Source organism: Microplitis mediator, chromosome 5 (assembly GCF_029852145.1).
Source record: "Microplitis mediator isolate UGA2020A chromosome 5, iyMicMedi2.1, whole genome shotgun sequence".
In the NCBI taxonomy this organism is placed as follows: Eukaryota; Metazoa; Arthropoda; class Insecta; order Hymenoptera; family Braconidae; genus Microplitis; species Microplitis mediator.
Window position 1 is genome coordinate 14,277,100 of NC_079973.1, and position 26,333 is coordinate 14,303,432.

The 26,333-nt window shown below is 35.7% G+C and overlaps 1 protein-coding gene and 1 long non-coding RNA gene across 2 annotated transcripts in view; both read left to right on the forward strand.

Moving 5' to 3' along the window:
• Positions 1-26,333, forward strand: part of LOC130668622 (putative odorant receptor 69a) — a 93,365-nt gene that overhangs the window by 46,521 nt on the left and 20,511 nt on the right. The gene's annotated exons all lie outside the window — the stretch shown is intronic.
• On the forward strand, positions 1,311-11,707 carry LOC130668624 (uncharacterized). Its single transcript, XR_008990061.1, has 5 exons — positions 1,311-1,679; positions 1,956-2,257; positions 9,500-9,702; positions 9,842-10,067; positions 10,581-11,707. It is a non-coding gene; the product is annotated as an uncharacterized LOC130668624 (long non-coding RNA).

Genomic DNA, 26,333 nt, shown 5'->3' on the forward strand with positions numbered 1-26,333 from the left:
TTTTCAGGGTTTTTTCAGGACACTTTGAGGTTGAAAAAAAGTCGAAGATATCCTTTGTTCATCCGTTATATCCAAAGTTATAGCAAGATTTCCGAATATCCTTAAATTTGTGAATTTTGACCTGTTTTTTACCAAACAATATCGCTTTAAAAAAAATTTTCTATCAAATGCCACTAATTTTGCCTTATAGAGAATGTTTTCCAGTTTTCAAAACCCTGCTTTCATTCTCTGTATGACCAATACATCCGGAGTTATTGATTATCAAAGCCAAAATGGACTTTTTTGCTTTGATCAATGATAACTCGGCGCCAAATCGTCGTAGAGACTTTTTGAGGCCACCAAATTAAAGGGCATAAAATTTCCGAGAAAAGTCAGACAGTCGGATTATTCAAAAAAATTTATTGTCGCCCATAGAGGTATTGAAAGACCAGCAAAAATTTTGAAAATTTTTTTTTCGTTGGTTTTCTTATGATTACTCCGGAACCGTACATGATAAAAAATTTTGAGGTCCAGATCTGAAAACTAGAAACTTGAGGCTACAATTTGCTTTTTTTAGATTTTTTATACGACTATTTTTCACCGAGTTACAGCATGTTGAAAATCACCTAAAAATTTCGGATTTTTTTTCTATCCCTTAATTTCTGTGACCAGTGTATAAGGCTTGATCAGACAATTTTTTCACGGGAATAATTGTTATAATTGCTTGTAGTGTTTTTGGATTTCAAATTATTTTGCGCTTGCATACTTCGTATTCTACCAATTTTAACTAGAAAATTAGTGGTCATACAACGCCATCTTCAATACTTTATAGGCAATCTTACTGAAGATATTACTACAATGTATGTATAGTTTTTGTAGGTTAAGTATCAAGTTAGTATTTCAGGTACTTGTTTACATTAGTTATTCTTCTTAGTTTCTTAGGACCGAGAATATTGCTAGTGTTTTAGTGTTCTATGAGTGAAATTAGTGTATTTTGAAACTAAATGTGAGATTTATAAACACTAAATATTTTTATAATGAAAATTTAATTAAACTATTCAAAGTGTATGTTTTTATTTTTGTTTTAATGAATATTTTGTGATAAAAAAAAAATTCTGAGTATAACAATCAAAATGTAAGTGTATTTATTCATATACTGACGTTTTATGGTATCTTTAAATTAAAATTTGAAGTTTGAATATAAAATTTGTTGGTTAAATGTCTCAGGAAAATGATACACCAGTCAAGAAGCGTAGATTGAGTTATCCTTGCGAATCTGTTGATGCCGATAACGAAAGAGTTGAACGAAAACTCAGTGAGCTTTCATCGAAGTCAACAAGTAATAAAACTATAATGTTTGTTTTCATTTCTAAATAAAGTTTACTACATTTCATGGACGTTACAGGTGACATAAGTTTCCATCGCGACCAAAACAATGATATATTGAGTGAGAGTGAAAGTGATTGTCAATCTGTAGTTGAAGAGACTGAACAAACAGACGATGACACCGAGTTAGCTAAAAACCAAAGGGACTTCCATAATAAAATAAAAATTCACCTCTTCTAAGTGGAATTTTTTTCACAGTTGATATGGGTCAATCAACTGACATAAAACTGATTGCCGAATGTAACTTTTGTCACCCGAAGAAAATAATTAGAGAGTCTATACGGACAACTTCAAACTATATTTTTCATTCAAAGGTAATAATTAAGTAAATTTTATCTTATCATACTATTTTCAATTTTCTAATTCATAGTTATGTGTAAAGATTATTGAAAGCTTTTTCAAAGAAAATGTTTTAAATTAAATTCATAATCAATTAAAACAACAAATTGTGGATTTTTTTTTGTAAAATATACAGACTTTTTACGAAAAAATTTATTATCTTTTCTGAATGTTGTTAAATTAAAAAAGGATTTGATTTCTCAGTCAAGTTTTTATATTTTTATTGAAATGTATCAATTATTTTTTTTTAGAGAAAACATTCTGAAGATTGTACGAGGTATTTGGAGCACAAAAAGCAATTTGATAAATCGAAAACTAAAGCTTCAATCGATAGAAGCCGCTTGTCATGTTCATTCGACCAAGAACCATTTGAGAAAAACATAACGATGTATATTTTAAAATCACTATTACCATTTAATTCAGTCTTGAAGATCCACATTTCCGAAAAATCTTTGATGGCACATAAAGTTTACATAATTGTCTGCAGACTATTATTTTTTGTTTTGTCACTCATAATTCTTATTCTCGATTAAATCAAAACCTAATTTGAAAGGTTATTATCAGTGACGTCTCACTTCTATGAGCCTGAAGTTAGCAGACAAACGAAAAATGAAATATTCAACAGCGGATATTTTTAAACAATTTAAATTATAGACAATTAAATGAATGGAATCGAATTCTATTGAAATAAACTAGATATGCTAGCAATTTTTTTTTTTTTTGGCTCACTGTTTTAGATTTATTCAAAAACAAAATTTTTAGCAAACTAACCTGACATTTCAAATGGTCGGAATAACTTCATATTGTATTACTTTCTTGTTGGCACTATTATCTAATGGCGCCATCGTTTTTTTTTTTTGAAAATCGAAAAAAAAACTTTAACACGTCATATCTTGTGAAAGAGTCGTTGAAAAAAAAAAAAAAAAAAAGCACCTCTTCGTTTTTTATTATCTAGAGGTGCAACTTTTGGTTTTTGAAAATTGCGGTCATATTTTGAAACAATGATAAAAAAACATTTTTCAAATTTTTGAACGAAACATATGAGTGAGAAAAATTATCTCAACGATAAAACTAAACATGACATTTTTTCCTCTTTCTAAGAGCTACGTATGCATGATCTTATTTTTTTTCTATTCTAAATTGGGTGCTCAATGTGCTCAGTCAACCATTACAATTTGTAAAAAAATTAAAAACTCACATAATTATTATTAATTTAACTTATATTTGTTTTATTTTTTATAATTCTATGTCATAAGTAATAAAATATAATTTTAATTATAGCAACAATTATAAATGATCTGAAAGTATAAGACGTTAAAGAATTTTATTTATTTTCAATATAAAAAAATAATTAATGACAGGAGAAAATATCAAATAAAGCGGATCAAGAATTTTTTAAAATTATCTTGTGCATGTTGTATAAAAATTTTTATGATGAAAATTAACTTAGTAATTGTAAACATTAAAGTTTTAAGTTGTTGGCTATTTTCAGTATCCTAATTATAGTACCAACTATAATAACAATGATATGTTATATATATTATTTCCTCAATAATTATTTTCGATATTAATTTTTCATTTGATTATAGTGACCTGGAAAAAAAAAATGCGAAAAAATAAAATTAGTACAAGTAGAAATACATTTGTGAGTATAAATACATATTTACTAAAATTAAATATTACATGTTCTTTCACCTCCATCCAATATTGACATAAATCACATTTGTAAAAATATTCTTTCATTTCTTTCATAGTTTTATTCAAATAGTCTAGACATGTATAATGAGTCCACCTTTTACACACACAACATTCAAACTAGTGCACATTTTTTTTGTTATTGTCTTCTTGCCCGCAAGATGTATATCGTTCTAGTACGCGTAATGACTGGGTTAAACAATCTTTTTTTAATTGTTCTCCGAGCTCATTAGGATTAATTAAATTCATTGTCTCCATATTGCCTTTTAGAATTTCTTGTGTGAAATGAATAACGAAAATTCCGCAATTATAAGTATCTTTTTGTAATGGATATTAGATATTTTTCAGTGTCCAATATTTTTTTTTTCGAGGAAAAACTTTATTAAAACAAAACATAAAATTAATTAGTAATTGATTTCCTTTCTCATCATCGTTTTTTTTGTTTGGATCCAAAAAATATCCATATCTGAAGCTACTTGTTTTTTTACTCTTTTTTTCTTCAATTGTCGCGAAACCATTTTCATTATATGTGGGTGACACGTATAAAGAGGAAGCTTTTCAAACGATGCATTTGACGAATTTATATTATCGTGAGCAATTTCTAGATAATCGCAGACAGTGCATTCATTCCAAGCTTTCATAATAGCATTTATGCTTGCCCAAGACCAATCCGTGACAACAGCTTTAAAAGGAGACCACCTCACTTTATTTTCAATGCAAGTAGTTTTAAAATCATCTAAAAAATTAGATATTGATAAGGCTGTATGATCGTTAGAGATCATTTCTAAAAGTGTATAAAGTTTATGATTAATATTAACGACTCCACTATAATAATAAACTCTTTTAGATGCAGGATATGGCTTACGAATAATCCATCCAGTGGCATCAAAATGAAGTGTTAAAAGATCAAATTCTTTTAATAATTGCATTCGTTTGCTAATGCCTAAATAAATTGTAAATTTGGTAATATATTTTTTTCTGTAAGGATGATCGTCATTATATTCTGACTGTCTAATAATGATGTCTTGTATATCATCTGGATGACAATCGTTCTTACAAGAATACTCTGACTTAGCTTTTTGTAAGGTTTCATCTGAGTGGCAAAACTGATAATTACCGTGTTCAATAGCCAAATTTCCATCTAAATCATTCACCAACTCATTATGTATGACACGTGGGCCGACATTTCGTGAACGGTCTTGTATTGCTACGCGATTTATGTTTCGTAACTGGTAAACATACGCTTCTGTATGAACTGGTGTATGGTTTGTAATAGAGTAGGTACTTGTGTCTTTTACTGGGCTATCAAATTTAAAACGGATCTCGCAGTCAGGTTGATTGCATGATGCATAATCGCGAAATTTATTATTGTTACCAAACTTTATACTACGGAAAATTAATATGCATTTAATGTCAGCTACTTCTGGTAAAATTTGTCTGAGATGAAAATGCAATAACTGTGATGACAAATGATTATTGCTTATAATTTTCTCAGAGGCTACTTCGAACGATTTTCTAAACAAATACTCAAATCGATTTTTATCTATAATATCAGAGTATAACTGTTGATCAGATCCATTAGTTTTTTCTTTACAGGATACTTCTAGACCACTCAATGATCGAATTAAATTATCGGTAGTATTTTCTGTGATGTTTTTTTTTTTTTAAATTAATTTTTGTTTTATTTCGTCAACTATATTATGGAGGTTTTTCGCCCATACAAAATAAACATTGGTACGGAATGTTCGAAGATTAGTTTTCCTTACACCAAGATGTTGACAAATTTGAAGAAATAGTGGCTTTTTATTTACAGGATTATTTTCTATTTCATCAAACTATTTTACAAATTTTAAAACGGCTTGAACAAAATTGGTGTGGTTAAATTTCATATTTAATTTGTCTAATGAAAATCGTTTGATGAATAAAAAAATTTATATTAATAACTAAAAGATAAGAACAATCTCTAGACTGACATTTGAACAACTGCCTGATCAACTGCAGAAAACGAATTTAAATTTTCCAATTTTGCCACCTACTTCAGATAAAAAAAAAGGTAAAATAAAAAAATAATTCTCAATAAAAGAATTAAATTCATTTTTTCAAAGAAAGAACATAAGTGTGAGTGTAGCAGATATGAGACAATTTGTAAGTTTTAAATAAATAAACAAATAAATAAAATATTGAAATTAAAAAAAATGTGCTTAGTAATTTTTGAATTATTTGAATGCGCATTTTTAAAGTTTTATTCTACTTACACCTTTTTATAACTATTTCAAAATTTTAAAAATTGACAATTACCAGCTACATTCACACTCATAGAAAGAACGCGTGACACCACCTATAATTAAATTCAAAAAATATCCTACACTTTTATGTATATACACACACGAAAAGAATTTTTGTATGAATATTGCCATGTTATTTATTCTAAAAATTACTCTAAATCGAGTAATCTTGGGCCATTACGACTTTTTACTTTCGAATTACGAAATTTTACTCTTTCAGTGAGTAAAAATCGATCAGATTAATTTTTACTCACAATTACGAGTAAAAATTACACCTAGCGGCTGTCTAAATAAATTCTCTCTAATTCAATTTTTACTCGTAGGTTATGATAGAAAGTTGATGATTCAATTTATAAAATTTATATTGAATTACAATTAATAGGCTGAAATTTTCATAAAAAAATCTAAAAATCATCTAATTGCTTTAGAATATGACTTAAAATAAATGTTTTGAAAAATAATAAACAAAAAATTACTCTTATTGTGTTCAAAAAGAAAAGATACAAATTTTTTTTTAATTTTAGAATAAATATTAAGTTATAGAGAGATACAGAGATTGTCTGTTTGGGCGAGAACTAAAAATAATTAGTTTATAAATTTATTGGTGTTTAGTAATAAATTTATTATTATGGAGTTTATATTTAAGAGCAGATTATATTGTCTTTTGACTGTTGCAAACTCAGAGTGGATGTTAGAGTGGTGGACTGTATTGGATGACTCTGGTACTGGTGATGGTTTCAACAGGATAGGTGAAACACTCCCGTGGCTGACGATCTCGCTGTGTCTAGCTTGGCAGGGTCAAGCTGCTGCTGACGTGATCTGGCGGTCTCAGAAATGGTGCAGGACTCTGGTTCTTGGACTGGAGACTCACAGCGCTCGTTCAAACTCGTACTTTGCTCGTTCAGTTCGTAGTTTCTCGTTCGCAGTGATTAATCAGCAGCTGTTGGGAATAATGTGTCGTTAATGGCTTGCTCGGATATTAGAGAGATAGCTGCAGATCAGCTTAGGAGTCAGAAGATGATACTGGAGTTCTCGCACGCTACGCATGGGCGTTGCGGGAGACTCGAACAGAGCACAGTTAAATTATAGCTTGAGTAGACAGGTGCACGGTCACAAGAACATCTCGAGCTTCGTTTCTCATCTAGCCGATCCACCACAACGACTGACGGGTCGCCAAGGCGGTGTCCCGGTCGCGGAGAACCAGGGACCAGTCTGGGGTAAGGCCTTGGCGAAGACTGGGGGCAGGTCAGCCATTGTGATGCAATCGGTAAGAGCAGGAAGATGATGCTGCCTGCTAGGGCATCTGACAGTTCACCAGGAGGTGCCCCGGCCGCAGGTGAGCCGGGACCAGACACTGAAAGAGCTTATGACGTACTGAGAGAGGTCAGATGCGGACTAGTCAGGTGAGAATCCAGTAGGTACCTCTCGAAACTCTCATCTAGCCGATCCACCACAACGACTGACGGGTCGCCAAGGCGGTGTCCCGGTCGCAGAGAACCAGGGACCGTTCTGGGTAAGGCCTTGGCGAAGACTGGGGGCAGGTCAGCCATTATGGTGCTCTCGGTAAGGAGAGAATACCCGAAAGGATTCTCCAGAGTAGATGTGGTCCGCTATAACTACTGACGAGTCACAAGGTGATGCCCCGGTCGCAAGTGAACCGGGACCAGACTCAGGAAGACCTTGTGACGAACTGGTAAAAGGTCAGTCATTATAGCGCAACCCACTTAGAGCGTCAGAGTATTGACAACATGCGAGAGAGAATAGCAATTGAATCTGTTTACATACCGAAAGTAACCCAGGTTGTAATTTACTTATACCTGAGTTTGGTGGTGGAGTGCTGGTAGTCTGCGGCTGGATATCGCGGTCACACCAGTGCGGGGTGAGCTGATGCAGATGAACGATGACCACGAGCTGCTGAGTACTCTGGATGCTGCGCACTTGTTTTCTTGATGGTAATAATTGCCCGCTAAACTAGGACTAACTGAATAATTATAACTGAACGGTTATTAATTTCACTGAGTCAGGAAAAGAATTGATTGAACTGATATTTGCCAACTGCTGCGAAACTGGTTAGGAAAACTGATAAGTTCGGAGGCACTCGATGTGCTCGGTACGAGAGGTCAGAGAATGACTGACTGGAAACAACGGCAATGAGTTGGTGCAGACTGCCAGTATGCTAAAAAAAAGGTTCAAGAAACTGGTTTGGAAGTTTCTCGAGTTTTCCGTTTTCCTAAGAGCGTGAGAAAGTTCTGTAAAATTATTTATAGTAAAAAGTTATGTATAAAAAAATGGGAACGAAATCTGGCGACCAAATGTTCGCGTAGAAGAGCTGCGTATGCGGGTGAAAGGCTCGCGCTGTGTACGGAAAGGATCAACTTTTATGGCCCCGAACCCGGGACGGTCGTAAAAGTAGGTACACGGGCGATGTTGCGAGTAGTGCGGAGCTGAAATATTTAGTTTAAAAAGAAAGAATTATAATTTTGAATGTTTTATTTTATTTCTAAAATGCACAGTTGTTAGTTTCTTGTAACAATTGTTTTCAATTAATTTTTTGATGTATCAATTTTCAACATTGTCTTTTTTTCCAACCCTACGTTTGTGTGCGTAACATATGTAAGTTGTCGCAAGCAAAATAAAAGACATTTAATTGAAGCCGATATTAACCGAAGATTAACGGAGACTACTGAAATATTACTCTGCAGTTTAAAGTAAAAATTACTTCCATAGACAAGAAAATTTATTCGAGTTACAGGCAGTTTTTCATCAAAAAGTTAATGGGTTTAAAAGAATAGTATATTGGGGAGTAAAAATTAATCGCATGGAGTAAAAATTAATAGATTAAGATGAGATATTCACAATAATCGATTAAATATAAGACTTTTAAAAAATTACTCTGTAGTAGAGTAAAACATGGTCTAGCAACGTTAATATTTAAACAAAAAATATTAAATTTAAAACAAAAAATACCAATTTTTTGCAACGGCCCAGGATTACTCGAAATTACAGAGTAATTTTTATCAAAAAATTCTTTCCGTGTATATACATAGTATACATACATATATGATGAAAATGACCATACCTGTTCGAATTATAAAAAATATAAGTTAAATTAATAATAATTATGTGAGTTTTTAATTTTTGTACAAATTTTAATGGTTGACTGAGCACATTGAGCACCCAATTTAGAATAGAAAAAAAATAAGATCATGCATACGTAGCTCTTAGAAAGAGGAAAAAATTTTATGTTTAGTTTTATCGTTAAGATAATATTTCTCACTCATATGCTTCGTTCAAAAATTTGAAAAATGTTTTTTTATCATTTTTTCAAAATATGACTGCAATTTTCAAAAACCAAAAGTTGCACCTCTAGATAATAAAAAACGAAGAGGTGCTTTTTTTTTTTTTTTTTTCAACGACTCTTTTACAAGATATGACGTGCTAAAGTTTTTTTTTCGATTTTCAAAAAAAAAAGAATCGATGGCGCCATTAGATAATAGTGCCAACAAGAAAGTAATACAATATGAAGTTATTCCGATCATTTGAAATGTCAGGTTAGTTTGCTAAAAATTTTGTTTTTGAATAAATCCAAAACAGTGAGCCAAAAAAAAAAAAATTGCTAGCATATCTAGTTTATTTCAATAGAATTTGATTCCATTTATTTGATTGTCTATAATTCAAATTGTTTAAAAAATATCCGCTGTTAAATATTTCATTTTTCGTTTGTCTGCTAACTTCTGGCTCATTCACTTTTACACTTTATTTTTAACATAGTTGTACTTATTGTTTTGAATAGTAATCATTCTATCATTTTTAAGATCTCCAAATCAAGAAGCAAGGTAACACCATCTATTACATGACTCGACATCTATTAGAGAAACGAGTTCATGAAATTTATGATCAAACAATCAACAACATTTGCAAGGATTTACTTTCCGTAATTCAAAATAATGGCTATGTTTGTACCACGGTGGATGTTTGGACAGGAGGTTCACGTTTTTTGGGTGTTACAGCTCATTAGGTAATAACTTATTTAATTAATATTATTATTTTTAATTGAATGATTAATTTAATTTTTGCTGCAGTTTACTATTCGTCGATTTTTTTTTTTTTTAATTCCAATCAACATGAGATTTTATAAACTAATTATTTTTAAATAGCTCGATTCAGACACTGTAGAACGAAAATCCGCTGCGTTGGCTTGCCTGCGACATTGTTTGGGTACACACTCGGTCAATGCGATTGCATCTCTTCTATGCATTATTCACTCCTCATTTAGATTAAGGCCTGATACAATACAAGCAACCGTGACAGACAACGGAAGTCATTTTGTAAAAGCGTTTAAAGAATTAGGAATTTAGGGTTCATTCACTTTTCAAGATTCAGGTATGAAAACATATTTCAGGCATGAAAAGTATTTAAAAAATAATATAATTATACTATTTAACTTTAGTTGTATTTTAATTCAATTTAACCAAACTGTTAAAATTTTATTTATATAATTAATTTTTAATTGAGACACACAAATTTTCGATTTTAAAATTTTTTCTGTTTCAAAAATCTGAAAAAATTTATTGATATTTAAAAAGACATATAAATTTGTTTATTTATAAATAAGAAATTCAATTTTAATTAATCTGACATTCAAATTGAATTTTTTTTTTATTCTTTTATCAAAAATGAACGTAAAAAATAATAAATGATTAATAATATTTACTAATTAAGTGTGCTTTAACACACTACGAACAAAAATTTCAAAAAAAGAATCGTGTATTCGTTAGAATATCTGCATAGTCATTCGTGTATACATTAGAATATCTGCATTTTACCATGGAAAAACAATAACATATTTTATCATATTGTACGTTTGTCATATTTTGCGTTATTTTCATTAAACAGATTAACCTTCTGATGATTGGAGTGACACTGAGACTGAAGTTGCAGAAGCGAGTGAGGAATTTAGTGAAGCATGTGATAAACATCTACCGACCCATTACCGGTGTGCGAGTCATACTTTAAATTTGATAGCATCAACGGACATTATTAAGGCTATTAATGCTGACTCAGAGCTGAAAAGAAAACATAAATGTGTTTTGAAAAAATGTAAGACTTTGTGGAAGTAACTACGTTCTGCCAAAAAAAGAGAAAGTCTGAAATCTATATTGGGTGTTTTGATTCAAAAGCCTGTCATAACTCGCTGGAATTCGACTTATGATTGCTTCGAACAATTGATTAAAATCAAAGAAAAACTGATGAGTGATGATTTAAAAACACTTATGCGACCGTTTCGTTCTTCTGATTTTAATTATTTACAAGAATCCGTTGAATGTTCAACTCCACTTGCAGAAGCTACCGATAGCTTAGAAGCAGGAAAATGTTATCACAATATTCTTCTACCAAAATCACTTTCAGTAAAGAACTGAATTAATATTCCTTTAACTCGTGGAGATATAGCCTACTGCAAACCAATTTTAGATATAATAATAAGTAGTATCGAAAAACGTTTCGCCACATTATTTGATGTTCATGAATATAATATTGATGCGATAATTGCTGCAGTTTCACATTCAGCTTTTAAAGGCCGCTGGCTTTCATCTTTTTCGAAAGAAGATCGAAAAATTATACATAACTGATTTGTGGAAGCTGTTTCTAAAGAAGCGTTAACTGAGTCGTCAAGGTCTACTGTTAAAAAAAAGGAGACTTTGAATTTGGATCTCTAGATGACACCATTGATAAGTTTCATCCTTCAATGTCACAGGGAGAAATAACAGCAGAAGTGATGAGATATTTGAAAAGCTCGGACTGTAAGCTTACAGTCTTAGAACGATTTCCAGAAATTAAAAAAACTTTCTTAAGATACAACACACCTTTACCATCTTCAGCCTGTGATGAAAGGCTCTTCAGTAATGTGATAATGCTTAATTTACCCGAGTATAATAAATTAAGCGATCAACATTTTGAACAGAGAATACTTGCTAAAGCAAACTTAACAAAAATAATTAATTAAATCTTAATTGAAGCGTTTATTGATACCTGTTATTTTTGTAAAATAAAAGCATATTTTTGATAAAACCATCATAATTTAACAGTTGTTGTGTCATCTTTCATTCAATTGCTAAAAATTCCTGCGTTTCAGTTATAAATGAAATTTTCGCTTTTCTATCTCAACTTTCAAGTTCAAAATAAATTTTTACTTTTTACTCCAATTTTTGAATTAAAAAATAAGTTTGCAATTTTTCATCCCGATTGCGGGATGAAAATTCAATTTCTAATGCCGATTTTGGGATTAAGAATTGAAAATTTAATTCCTAATCCCGATTTTGGGATTAAAAATTGTTCATTTAATTTTTAATTCAAAATTTTTAGATTAAAAAATTCGCAACCCTGGCCAAATTTAATATTCCCCAAGTTATCGATACCGAATAAGATTTCACCGTGAAAACTCGGCATAACATGAAAAGGTAATTCGTGATCTGTGTCTTTAACCCGTATTTTAATTGTTGTGATTTCCGTACAGCATACTTCTTGTCCGTCAGTTACGGTTGCTACATGTTTTATCGGTTTGTAGCTCGTATATTGGTTTTCGGAATAAACATAGTCCCACAACTGACTTATTAATAAGGTTGTGGCCCTAGTGTCAGCTAAACACCATAGTGTTTTCTTACCTATGGATACAATGATATACGGACGGGGATCTTGCGGTTTTACTTCTGTATTAAATTTGTTACACGTGGGTTCTGACATTACGGATCTCGAAGTGGGTTGTTCTGCAGTTATTGGGTCTACTGAGGTGGGTGGTTCAGTGGCTGAAGACGTTGTTGGGTTTGCTAATCTGGATTTGGTTGTCGTCGGAGTGATTAAGTGTGATTTGGTCTCTCCCGCTTCTTCTCTGGCTGTCTCACGAACGTCTGGCTTTAGTTCTCGTTTAGTTCTGTCTTCGATTGTTCACGACCACGTGGTTGCGTATCCTGGCTGCTTGTGGGTCGAACCCCTGTTGCGCGATCGCCCCCCTGGGTGTTTCCTTAACCTGGACTGCTACACTCCTAGATCCATATTCCTTTTTTCCCGCAGTGGATACATAATTCGACTCACGGATTACGACAACCCTTCTGCATATGTCCTTTTCCCCCGCATCGCCAACAACACTGCTGTTGGCTATACTCATTGATCATTATGGATTCGATGTTTCTGTTTTTCTTCGACGGAATAGAGTGATAAACCGTTTCTGGGATTACGGAATGCTGTTTAGGTGGTTTATAAGCGGCTTTTAGGACCAAAGTTTGCTCGTATTCATCGGCTAATTGCATCAATCCGTTAACGTTTTTTAACTCAGATTTTTTGATATATCTTTTAGATTTGGGACGGAGATTATGATACAGTTGTAAAATATTAACTTAAGAACTACATTAAATATTTATTTTGCTGGATCGGGATGGTGAAAGAAATAAGAAGTCACTGATTTGGTGTATTGTCCATATTTAATAAAAATAAATCACAGATACAAGAGTACAAGAGTACAAGAGTCGATCACGAGTTTCTATTAGAGCACTTATTGAACATTATTCGATTGCATTTGAGTTTAATTGAGTTTATATAAATTGCATGGCACCGTACACATGAAATATTATAATTATATACATAGAGCGCAGTTGAATTAAAGATTGAGTTTTTGAGTTTAATTGATTATGAGTTTTCTATAATTTACACGGCACCATACACGTGAATTAATTTATAGTATAGAGCGCAGTAATGAATAAATTATAAACAATTAATAATTCACGACGATCGCAAATATTTCGAGTATAAGTTTTCGTCACAATTAGTTTTGATACGCGACATTGAGAACGAGTAAGAGCCGAGTATGAACTTGATAGATGCTTAGCGAGCCGAGTCTGAACGTATAATGATTACTTTGCAGTCACAAAAAAAAATTTGATATTGATTTTGAGATTAAGTATGACTGGATGACTGAATGATGACGTCAGTCATACCAGTTGACATCGAGTACGAGTAAATAATTAAGCAATGAGTAATAAAGTAAATTGTAAATTGCAATAATTATTTGTGGCTGCAAGTCACGTGATGGCGAGTATGTGAATGAATATAGCCCGCACGTTAGTTTAACACGCGGTCACCACAGCAATGAGCACAGAGTTTATATATGAAAAACCGGATATAATTGAAGAATATAGATGATAACAAATACATGGTGTATCAGCGAGTTACAATTAAAATGATGTACTTGATAATGTAGAGTAATTAACACGATGAAATTGAATTACAATAAAAACTGGTAGCACGTGGTGTTCTATCACAAGTGTTGTAGAGTAAAGCCAGTTGCCACGTAGCTGGCTATCGAGTTGAAATTCCGAGTATCAGAGGGCGCGTCGATAGCAGCACCTCTGGTATAGTAGAGCGTAGAGTTGTCAAGTGTTCTGGCGCGAACATTTGAAATTTACGCAACATTCCGCCCGCCATCAGGAACAGAGTTGCTGATTATGATCTTGAGTACCTGATGATTGATGAGTAGCTTGCCATTAAGTTAGGCATCTGGTTCTGGAGCAAGTGGTAAGAGTGCGAGCTTGGCAATTGGACGAGTGAGAGTACCAGTGGCTGTTTGAATGGTTACCACTCGAGTGAGGTTGTCCTTCCCTGGATGGAGTGCAGTCACTTTCGCGAGTGGCCATCGAGTTGGTGGAGTTCGTTCATCAGTGAGAAGGACTAGTGAGCCGAGTTTGATGTCATTGCGAGCATGATGCCACTTGGTTCGGGCCAGATGACGTTGAATATAGCTGGTGGACCAGTGATTCCAAAAATGCTGGACACGTTGCTGAATGAACTGCCAGCGAGAGAGTTTTGATACTTCTGTATCCATGAGTGAAGGTTCAGGGATCGCAACGATTGGTCTCCCAATGAGAAAATGACCTGGAGTGAGCGATGAAGGATCCTGAGGATCGTCGGATAGAGCCTCCAATGGTCTCGAGTTCAAAATCCCCTCCACTTGCGTTAAAAGAGTCGTAAGTTCTTCAAACGTGAAGGCTGATTCTCCGAGTGTGCGAGTCAGGTGATGTTTCACCGATTTCACTGCGGCTTCCCATTTACCACCCATATGGGGAGCAGCAGGAGGATTGAAATGCCATGTGATTTGATGCACAGTGGCCCAATCGAGTAGAGCATGAGATTCTTGAGTGCCTTGAGTGAAGAGCCGCTTGAGTTCCGAGTACGCGCCTTGGAATGTCGTTCCACAGTCGCTGTAGAGTGCTGTACATATCCCTCGACGGTGAATAAACCGTCGGAGAGCTGCTATAAATCCTGATGATGAGTAGTCGCTGACAAGGTCGACGTGAACTGCTGATGTGGTCAGACAGACAAACACACAGATCCAGCCCTTGTATATCCTGGATCCTCGACCTTTCCATGATTTTATTGATACTGGACCAGCGTAATCGACTCCAGTGTGAGAAAATGGTGGCGCTGGAGTGACACGGTGAGTTGGGAGTTGTCCCATTAATTGCTGAGCGCGAACACCTCGATGACGAGCACAGACGAGACATTTGAGTATGTGTGAACGTACTGGTTGACGTCCACCAATGATCCAGTATCTGAGTCGAGTATGAGCGAGTGTGATTTGAGTACCACCATGCATGGTACGCTGATGGGCATCAGAGATGACGAGTCGAGTTAGAGCAGCATCACGAGGTAGGATTGCAGGATGCTTCTGTTGATCTGAGTTTGGAGCATTTTCCAATCTCCCCCCTACTCGGATGATGCCATCGGTGTCTTGATAAGCCACCAACCGAGCAAATGGGTGATCCTTTGGCCATGATGCCTGTTTTGCGAGTAAGTGGAGTTCAGAGTAGAAATGAATACGTTGAGTTTCCTTGATGCAGAACTGGAGTGCGAGGTTGATTTCAGTTGATGTGAGTGGACGAGCGAGAGTCGAGTGTGGTATGCGTTTGATTATATCGCGTACCCTCCCACAAATTGCTGTAACTCTGAGCATACGCAATAGTGGGATTGGACGTTCCATTAGCGTCCAAGACGAGTTGAGTGGTTGAGCCGAAACATAGAGTGATCTGACTGGACGTTCTTCCAGGTGAGTATCTGCATCTTTATGAATAGGACTGGTTGGCCAGGACGGCGAGTCTTCGAGCAACCATGATGGGCCAGACCACCATAGTTGATGAGTTTTAAGCTGACTGGTTGTCAAGCCTCGAGTTGCACAATCTGCTGGATTGTCAGTGCCAGGGACAAACTTCCAGTGGCCATCTGGAATTAGTTCTTGAATAAATGACACCCTATTCCTGACAAAGTCTTTCCAGCGAGACGGGTGCGAGTGTATCCACGTGAGCGTGATTGATGAATCGGTCCAAAGATATGTTGGCACATGCGAGTAGTTGAGTGTAGTCTGGCAGTGTTTGACGAGTTCTGCCAACATGTGAGCCGCAGTGAGTTCCAAGCGTGGAATCGTTAGGGGTTTCAACGGTGCCACCTTGGTTTTAGAGCAAAGCAGCGTAACCTTTGCCCTCTGAGTTCGAGTTGTCGGTAGGACCTTGATAAATACTGCCGCAGCCATCGCCAATTGCGAGGCATCGGAGAATCCATGGATTTCTAGAGCCGAGTTCGTGGACGAGTGGATCCATCTGGGAATCTTGATGATATGAATCATATCCAGTTGAGTTTTGAATGAAGTCCATTTATGTCGTAATTCTGCAGACAATGGAGTGTCCCAGCCGAGTTTGACAAGCCAAAGTTCCTGCATGAACATTTTGGCTTGAATTATGAGTGGTGATAGGAATCCCAGTGGATCAAAGATCTGAGCAATCTCTGATAGAATTGCACGCTTTGTGCATGGTTGAGTTGAGCATGGTGGCGAGTGTTTGAAAGAGAATTGATCCTTGTTTGAAGACCAGTACATCCCAAGAATTTTGGTGCTGACTTCTGGATCCTCTATTTTGTATTTTGTAATCGCTTCCGCACGATTGAGCTGAAGTAGTTTGCGATGATTGCTTGCCCATTTGGCGAGTGGGAATCCGCCCGCCTTGCACAGACCCTCGATATCATTTGCAACTGCTTGCAATGACTCGAGATCATCTGCGCCTCCGGAAATGTCGTCGACATACCGACCTTTAGTGAGTGGATCGATTGCGAGTGGGAATCTATGTCCTTCATCTTCGACCAATTGGAGCAGGGCTCGAACAGCAAGAAATGGAGCTGATTTCGTCCCATAAGTAACTGTAGTAAGTTTGAAGGGGGTGATGTTTCCTTCCTTATCAAACCAGAGTATTTGTTGCAGACCTTGGTCCCTTCCGTGAACCAAAATCTGTCGATACATTTTGGTAACATCTGTGATAAAGATGAACCGGTGTTGTCGCGAGCTGATGAGTACGTCGAAGATGTTAACGAGTAATTTTGGCCCGGTATGCATGATGTCGTTGAGTGAGAGTCCTGAACTGGTTGGTTTTGAGCCGTTGAAGACCACACGGATCTTGAAGTTGTTGTTGTCTTCTTTCAGTACCCCATGGTGGGGTAGGAAGTATTGAATTGATGATGTAGATGATGCCGCAGGCACCATATGCTTGAGTTCGAGATACTCTGCCATGAAGTTCATGTAGAGTGTTTTGAGCCGAGCATCATGATCAAGACGTCGCATGAGGTGTTGTAAGCAGCGACGAGCTGCTGTGTATGAGTTCCCCAGCTGTTGCGGGTCTGATATCAATGGCAGTCTGACGATGTATCTGCCAGAACTGTCTCGAGTGTGAGTGTCCCGGAAGTGAGCTTCACAAGCCTCTTCTTCGGGAGTTAATGAGCGTAGTTGAGTTGGACTGACCTCTTCTTGGAGCCAGAATCGAGTTAGTAAGTCTTGAAGATCTTGATCATGATGATTGGAGACAGCATGATGAATTCTCAGTGGTTTGTTGAGCCGAGCTTGGACTGGACCAATGAGAATCCAGCCAAAGATGGTGTTTTGAGCGAGTAATCCACGAGATTTGCACTTGATGATCTCGCCAGTGATGACCTGGCCGTAGTAATCAGCTCCAAGGATGACATCCATTGGGCCTGGGGTCCCAAAGTCTGGATCTGCGAGTGTGAGGTGCGAGTACTGTGCCAAGTCAGTATTTAGGACTTGGTTTGATGGCAGTAGAGCAGTTAAACCACTGAGGATGTGAGCCTTTACTGTGAGTGATTGATCCGAGTAGTATGAGCGCAGAGTGAGAGTTGCACACCCTCTGGTATGGCCAGCTTTGGCTGCACCGATCCCTAGGATAGTAAGGTGTGATCGAGCCCGAGAAATATTGAGCATTCTTACCAATGAATCTGAAACAAAGGATGTTTCAGAACCGGTATCTAAGAGAATGCGTATTGGATGAGTACTTAACTTGGTCGCTACGTAGACTTGACAAGTCGCTAGTAACGTAGCGTAATGATGAGTTTGAGTACAACCAGTTGTTGAGTTCTGAGTAGGCGAGTGATGAGTACGAGTGCTGCGATCATGAGTATGTTGAGCTTGGGTGTGGGCAAGTGTGTTGTTTGAGTGCGATGAGCTTGTAGTAGGCGAGTGCAAGTGAGTATCGAGTGCTTGAGTGTCGTGCGGAAGCGCAAAGTCTTATTGAGTTTGAGCAGGAGCACTTTGTCTCATGGACGACGATGCTTGGAGTGAGTTGGAGTTGGAGCGTCCGTCTTAGAAACTTCCTCCCATGTCGATTTCCTTCCATCACAATCAGAGAATATGATGAATTGACTATAAGATTAGAGTTTATAGAGTATAGGAGCACGAGTTTAGTCTGTGATCACTTTTACGCGGTTTTCACCATCCGATCCGGCTCGAAGGACCATAATGTAAAATATTAACTTAAGAACTACATTAAATATTTATTTTGCTGGATCGGGATGGTGAAAGAAATAAGAAGTCACTGATTTGGTGTATTGTCCATATTTAATAAAAATAAATCACAGATAATAGCGTAGAGTACAAGAGTCGATCACGAGTTTCTATTAGAGCACTTATTGAACATTATTCGATTGCATTTGAGTTTAATTGAGTTCATATAAATTGCATGGCACCGTACACATGAAATATTATAATTATATACATAGAGCGCAGTTGAATTAAAGATTGAGTTTTTGAGTTTAATTGATTATGAGTTTTCTATAATTTACACGGCACCATACACGTGAATTAATTTATAGTATAGAGCGCAGTAATGAATAAATTATAAACAATTAATAATTCACAACGATCGCAAATATTTCGAGTATAAGTTTTCGTCACAATTAGTTTTGATACGCGACATTGAGAACGAGTAAGAGCCGAGTATGAACTTGATAGATGCTTAGCGAGCCGAGTCTGAACGTATAATGATTACTTTGCAGTCACAAAAAAAAATTTGATATTGATTTTGAGATTAAGTATGACTGGATGACTGAATGATGACGTCAGTCATACCAGTTGACATCGAGTACGAGTAAATAATTAAGCAATGAGTAATAAAGTAAATTGTAAATTGCAATAATTATTTGTGGCTGCAAGTCACGTGATGGCGAGTATGTGAATGAATATAGCCCGCACGTTAGTTTAACACGCGGTCACCACAGCAATGAGCACAGAGTTTATATATGAAAAACCGGATATAATTGAAGAATATAGATGATAACAAATACATGGTGTATCAGCGAGTTACAATTAAAATGATGTACTTGATAATGTAGAGTAATTAACACGATGAAATTGAATTACAATAAAAACTGGTAGCACGTGGTGTTCTATCACAAGTGTTGTAGAGTAAAGCCAGTTGCCACGTAGCTGGCTATCGAGTTGAAATTCCGAGTATCAGAGGGCGCGTCGATAGCAGCACCTCTGGTATAGTAGAGCGTAGAGTTGTCAAGTGTTCTGGCGCGAACATTTGAAATTTACGCAACAACAGTCTTTCTGAACGTGCTTCTTTACTCATTTGCCAGGATCTTCTCATGAGCGTTTGTAGTTTAGCGATGTATTCTTTTGCGGTTTCTTTTGGCCCTTGAGTTCGATTACGTATCTCTTCTTCTAACTGGATGTCGACACCTGACGGCATGTGGAATAATTTGATGATCTTGATAAACTCTCCCCAAGTGGACCAGTTTTGTTTGTTGTTTCGGTACTATAAGAGAGCTTTGTCTTTGAATGAAATCTGTATGCACTGTACTATTTGGTTGTGATCGATATCGTGACTCTCACATAGCTCTTCTACTCGTTCGATGAAATCTTGAAGCCCTTTGCCACCGTCAAAATTCACTCCTCATTTCCTGATTTGATCACAAATGTTAGTTCCTTCATATGCGTGGTTACTCGGTTATGGTGTGCTGTTTGGGCTTATCAGTCCGCCCATTGGTTGTATTCGTAGGTTCGTTCTGTACTGTTTTTCCTACTCAGCCCGGATTTCTTTTTCTAACCGCATTCTTAACGCAGCTTCATCGACTGGTTCGTATCTTGTTGGCGGGGCTTGTCGGTTCTCATCTGAATTGAACCATCAATTTTTTTTAACGTGCTATTTTTTTTTGTTCTCTAATTGCTTGTCTTTTACGCTCGCGTATCTCTTTCTGTCTTTTTTCGGTTTCTTCTCTTTGCTTCCTCTCGAATTCATCTCTTGACTTCTTCTCGGTTTCCAGCCACAGATTAGTTTCCCATTCACGGTGTTTGGCTTCAAGTTCGGATTCTAACTCGCGTATTAATTCTTTTTCTTCTTCGTCAGAATTGTTTTGGGACTCATCGGTAAAGAGGTTTGTAGCTGATCGCGATTCCTCGGGGTTTAATCGTATTGGCAGTCTAAGTGATGAAGTCGATTATGTTGACTCCACTTGTCGGTTCACAAATACTTTTACATTTTCTACCGTAACCAGATGCAAGCTTCTACTACCTGTCTGTTGAGACAGCCTATCTTCGACCTGATCTGTGGTACTAATTTCCTCTAAAAGATTCGTACAACTGTTTATCCGACTACCCGATGTAGTTATTTTTAACCAAATGAGATAATCACGCAGCAAAATTCTTAAATCTACCAGTTTTGTCACTGGGTCGACCTCTACTCAGTATTTTTGCACTTCCGCGATAACACCGGCCTTCCGTAATGCCCACAAATACGACGTTTTAACCGGAGGAGTGTATTGAAGAAGCATTTTTACTGATTAGGTCGTCGCGGTATGAAATTTGATTGATTTTTTTTATGTCTCGGTTTAAATAACTTCACGATTTTAAACGGTATTCTGAAAGAAATTATCTCCTTTTTTTTTAACTCGTGAGCTGATTTACTAAGATTCGTGACTCTAGAATATATTTTTTGCTTTGTCAATCGGACTCGACATTTTAGTTAGTTATTTTACTAGCTTTTATTTCTAATAACAAGTTTCTGTTCGAGCGATAGAAAATTATCAGTAACGTTGCGGAATGATTGTAATCCTTGCTACATATTTTTAAATGAAACTTTCCCGTGCTCATTAGCTCGTTGGTGTCCACGGATAAGTAGGGGATCGCGTAACACAAATAATTTCAGACTTGTAGATTCTTTATTTAAAATATTTAAAATTTATTATCAGTTCATAAACATGATAAGAAATATAAACATAAAAAAAATACACGGTTTAATAAATTATTTGAAGTAAGTAACTCGGTGAAGATGAGCCGCAGTTTCTTTATTTCTACTTTACAGGGTTTCGCGTCGCGACTCACGAAATTTACGATCCGTTCCAGCAAACTTAATTGGGACTGATACCGACTCGCTCGATTCGTAGAGTGTGGCTTTACGATAAAAAATTAGAGGAACGTAAGCACAGTAAACCTCGCTGATACGTCCTCCCCTCGAGTGTGCGAAGCTAGAATACCAGCTCCACGACACACTCGTTCCTAGTTTTTGTGACAAAAATTACGCGGATGCACTTTGTCGAAGTCGGAAAACCAGCCTACTTGACAAATTGCCTGATTCCTTATCACTGATCAGTGATCACGGATAAATATTTTCATCCGATAATGCCAGATTAATAATATTTATCGCCTGTCATGGACTTCGAAATATTTCTCCAGAACACTATAAGTAAAATATTTCTCGTCCGGCGGAACGACGGACAAAATTAATCATAACAAGATTAGACTAACATGACGGGAATACCTGTTATTCAGTCGTCCTCTTGCTCCAATCCTCGCCTCGCTAACTCCAATGCTTGGACTTTGGACTCGGATTGATTTTTCACAGCTCACTTGAACGACTGTTAAATAATCAAAACGCCGCTCTACCTAGGAACGGTTCAATCGGGATGCTTTCTCTAGCGGCGCTCACGGAACTACAATTCCCTTTTCCCTCTGCATCGGTCCCAAGGCTGGTTGTTGACTGACACTAACTTATGTTTATAATTTCCTGATACGATCAGGCGTTCAGTTCTGAGTGTCAGCAGTTACTTTCTTACTTTTCTTGTCCCCGTTAACTTAACTCCATGTGTTTTATGTTCCCCGAACTTGAAATTTTAAATATAAGCGGGAAAAATAACTCATGCTCGGTAGAATAGTTGGTAACGCTCAAAATCGCTAACATGAAGCTCACGGGTTTAGCTTGCATTAACATTGAGGAACAAGCTAATTACAAGATAGAAAATTACGCTTATTTTAAGCTTGTACGGATATAGTCATTTAAGGAAAAAAAAGTGTTAGCAAAAAGAAAAATTTTTATTGAATATTTTTTTCTAACATTCCTCATTTAGGTATCATCTTCAGTTTACTTCTTCGTTTTGTCAGATTCATCCTCAAAACTATCAATTTCGTCATTCTTTTATGAAACCATCGCATGATTTCCTTCCAATATCAAGATGAGTAAAATCAGTACTAAAAGCCAAGATAACTTTAGTATCTGATTTTTTGAAGATTGGTACTCAAAGAGTCTACAAGTAGAATAAATATTTTTCATAAATATATAATAAGAGACATGAGATATTTATTATATCAATATTGTAGATTGATGAGTACTTACTACCAATACTGCGATGAATATCTGGTACATTTAATGCAAATACAATTTTGTCAGGCATTTTTTTGGTGGTAGTAAAATTTAATGTTACGTTGCGACTGATAAATTTCCTTATTACTACTGTCACGTAACCATTCAAATTAGTTAATAATTAATTAGAAATAAGTAATAGTATTTAAGTTTAAATTTGAATGGTTACGCGGGCATTTCGTTGCCACGCCGGTGAGACAGCGTTTGCTCGCGCATGCGCGCGGTATGACTGAGAGCACGTGTGTGCGAAAATTTTAATTTTTAATTTAAAAATAATTACATTTATTATTTATCATTTATAAGGGAATATTTATGATTTTGCGTTATTCAGGGGACATAATGTGTGGTCACATTATGCCCCAATCATTGTTTTTATTTTATTTTGATTTAATTGTATATCCAGGTATTGTGCAAATGAAAATAGTGACCATAGAAGAGGGGAAAAATCGATATTTTCCCCTGCAATATCGATGGATAACATGCGGCTTTGATTAATTATTATTTAATTATATATATATTTTGCGATTATTATTTTGGTAAAAATAAATACCATATATACATATTCAATTTATTATGTATCATTCAGGTGGGGAAAAATTGTCTTTATAATTTATTTAATTAGTTTAAAGGCCCGGGGCTAGGTAACAATGATAATGATAATTAAGGGCGATTGTTGCGCCACGTGGGTGGCCAACAAGTGGCCGGCCCATTAAGTACTCAGAAAGGTACGGAAAATCTAACTGAGCAGACGCTGTGAATAATACGTTGCTAAAACGTTTTGAATAAAACGCAATTAAGTGTTATTTAACATCACTTGTAATTAATCTATTAAAGATTATTAAATCGTCTTGTTTATCGCGTGTGTGGTTACGAGGTCTATTTTTTTCGGAAGAAAGCAGTAATTAGTAAGTACTTTGATTTCTCTCCATGCATTGTTACCTGTAACCTCCCCGGGGATTGTTGGAATTCGCGAGTCTAATAATTGATGGATTTTATATCTAAATCCCCCTGAATGATACATTTTTATACATAAAAAGGATTGGGGACAATAAATTAATTATATTTTGTTTATGTTCTGATGTAATATTGGGAATTGCGCGGTTGCGGTAGTCCGTTGTATAGATGTAGTTCGATATCGATATATCGATACTCACCTATATCTATATACTTATAGCTATAGCTATACACCGGCTGAGGAAATTCCTGCGCGGCGACGTAATAATTCAGACTAAAAATTCCTGAGCCAATAATAATTATAAAGTCGAGTTATTATTATTATTTATATTATAATTTATTATATTTCATTATTATTATTAGTTAATGGATTAACCCCGAATTATTATTTATATTTTTCTTTTTTTATTTACCCCAGTGGTCCAGCAATTTAAATTATATATTGTTTATAAATAATTACAAACAGAGGGATAATTATTTATGTAAAATAATTTATGTAAGGATTGAGTAAAATTTATATTGAGAGTGAGTGTGCCGTATCTTTCTCCCCCTGTAAAGTGTAAAGGGGTAACCCAAGGTGGTGATAAATATTTTATTGACATTTTGTTTAATTTGTTTAAGTGAATCATTATTATAATATAATTTATAATTTATATTGGATTTAAATTCAGAATTTCTTTTTGCATTGTATAGATTCGGCCCCCAGGGGTTCATGAAAGATTATAATTTATATTATCAGTGACATATTGTATTAAAATTTCTTAATAATTTATATATAAACAATCGTATCCAACAATTCTCGGGGAAATACTTGATATTTATTTTCCTGGGTCTTTTCCTGCTATATTTAATTTATTTCATTATTTTATATATATTTAACTGCATTTATTATTTTCTTTTCTTGATTATTTCTCTCTTTATTATTTCTTTCGATTTTATCCGCCTTGTTACTGGCTGTACTCGCTCGGATTTTCCCTCGCAAATTTCCCCCTGATAAAAATTTTTTGTCCGTTTTCGAGAAACGGTCTGGCGCCTACGTGCACTAACCCAGCCTGAGGAGCTGGTCCAGGCACACTTTATAATTTATTATTTACAATTTTAATAACACTATTATTTATTTATTAATTTAAAATTTAATTGAAGTTAAATTTATCAACGTTTTATTTTTTTTCGGACTTTGAGTTTATTAAATTTAATTTAATTTCTTTTTTTTTGATTTACACGTGGGTGACCGCATACAGTACTGGGGTAATTCGCGTCTCCGTCGCGAAATTTAAACTAGTATTTGTTATACTACATTGAGATTTTTTTGTAAACTATCATCTTTGTCGATCATGAAAGTCATTGAAGAACACTGAAATGACAAAAAATTAGCAAATATTATTACAAAATGCATTAAAACTAGATTTATGAAGAAATGTTAATGTAAAATGAGCGAGTGCTCTGTGGGATTCTGGTGTAGGTGTGGTGAATTCAATAATCAAAATTTACACACTTTTAGAATAAATAACTTAACTATTTATTTACATTTATACACTTAAATGGTAAGAATACTGTATAGCGAATGCGACTTAAACAATGTACGTGAGAGCGAATGCAACACAATAAGTACGTATAAACGCAACACGTGGTAATAGAAGCGGTTAAACTCGGAAATTACTTTAAGTAATTAATTAAGAGCGGATGACAATTTATTTATATCCAATAAATAGCAGCCTTGATATACTGACTAAGTATTGAATATAATTCAGCACAAGATTTAGTTTAATAGCACAAGAAAACTTTTATAACAGCGAAGCGGTTTTAGAACACGAGGTGAACTTTTGAAGAGCACGTTGTGAATTAATGAGGAAACATTGAAAAGTGAAAGCTCACAACGGTTTCTTTATGACGTCAGAGCGGTAGACCAATCAGAAAATTAATAGCCGACGCTGACGAAATTTCAGCCAATAGCGAAAATCCACGTAGCTTGTAGAAATCTTGAGCCAATGAGTGCGTTTCATGTCGCAACTCTTTTATTCAAAGTTGGAACTAATTATTCAAATGATGGAATTTCCCCATTGGCCAAGATTTCGCGCGTAAGTTCAAATAGCGAAGGTGCTGCCGACCTATTGGTGAGGCTCGGCGTTCTCAGGTGGTAGCGAATTGGGTCTTGACTGAACATTCTCCCCAGCGCTGGCGACGGTGTCGACAGGATTGTCGTCTGGAGAGTGAACTGGCAGCACGCACAGTTTAGCGATTGGTCTAACAAGTTCAGTGGTAGCGGTCTTCAGGGTGACGACTCGAGTCAACCCATCTCGTCCTGGATGTAATGCGAGTGGCCATTTTGATGGTGGGAACCTCTTATCAGTCAGCAGGACTAATGAGCCCACTTTGATGATATTAGATGGATGATGCCACTTTGATATTGATTGATGTCGTTGTGAATACTCGGACGACCATCTAGTCCAGAATGTCTGGAACATTTGTTGTAATTGTTGCCAGCGTGACAACGTAGCGGTATTGTTTTCCAGTAGCGAAGGTCCTGGCACAGCGATTAGAGGTTCACCGATGAGAAAGTGTCCAGGAGTCAAAGCGGTTAAGTCTGCAAGATCTTCGGATAGCGGAGCGATCGGTCTTGAATTGAGCACAGCTTCAATCTGTGTTAGCACTGTAGCGAGTTGGTCGTAAGTCAATAGCG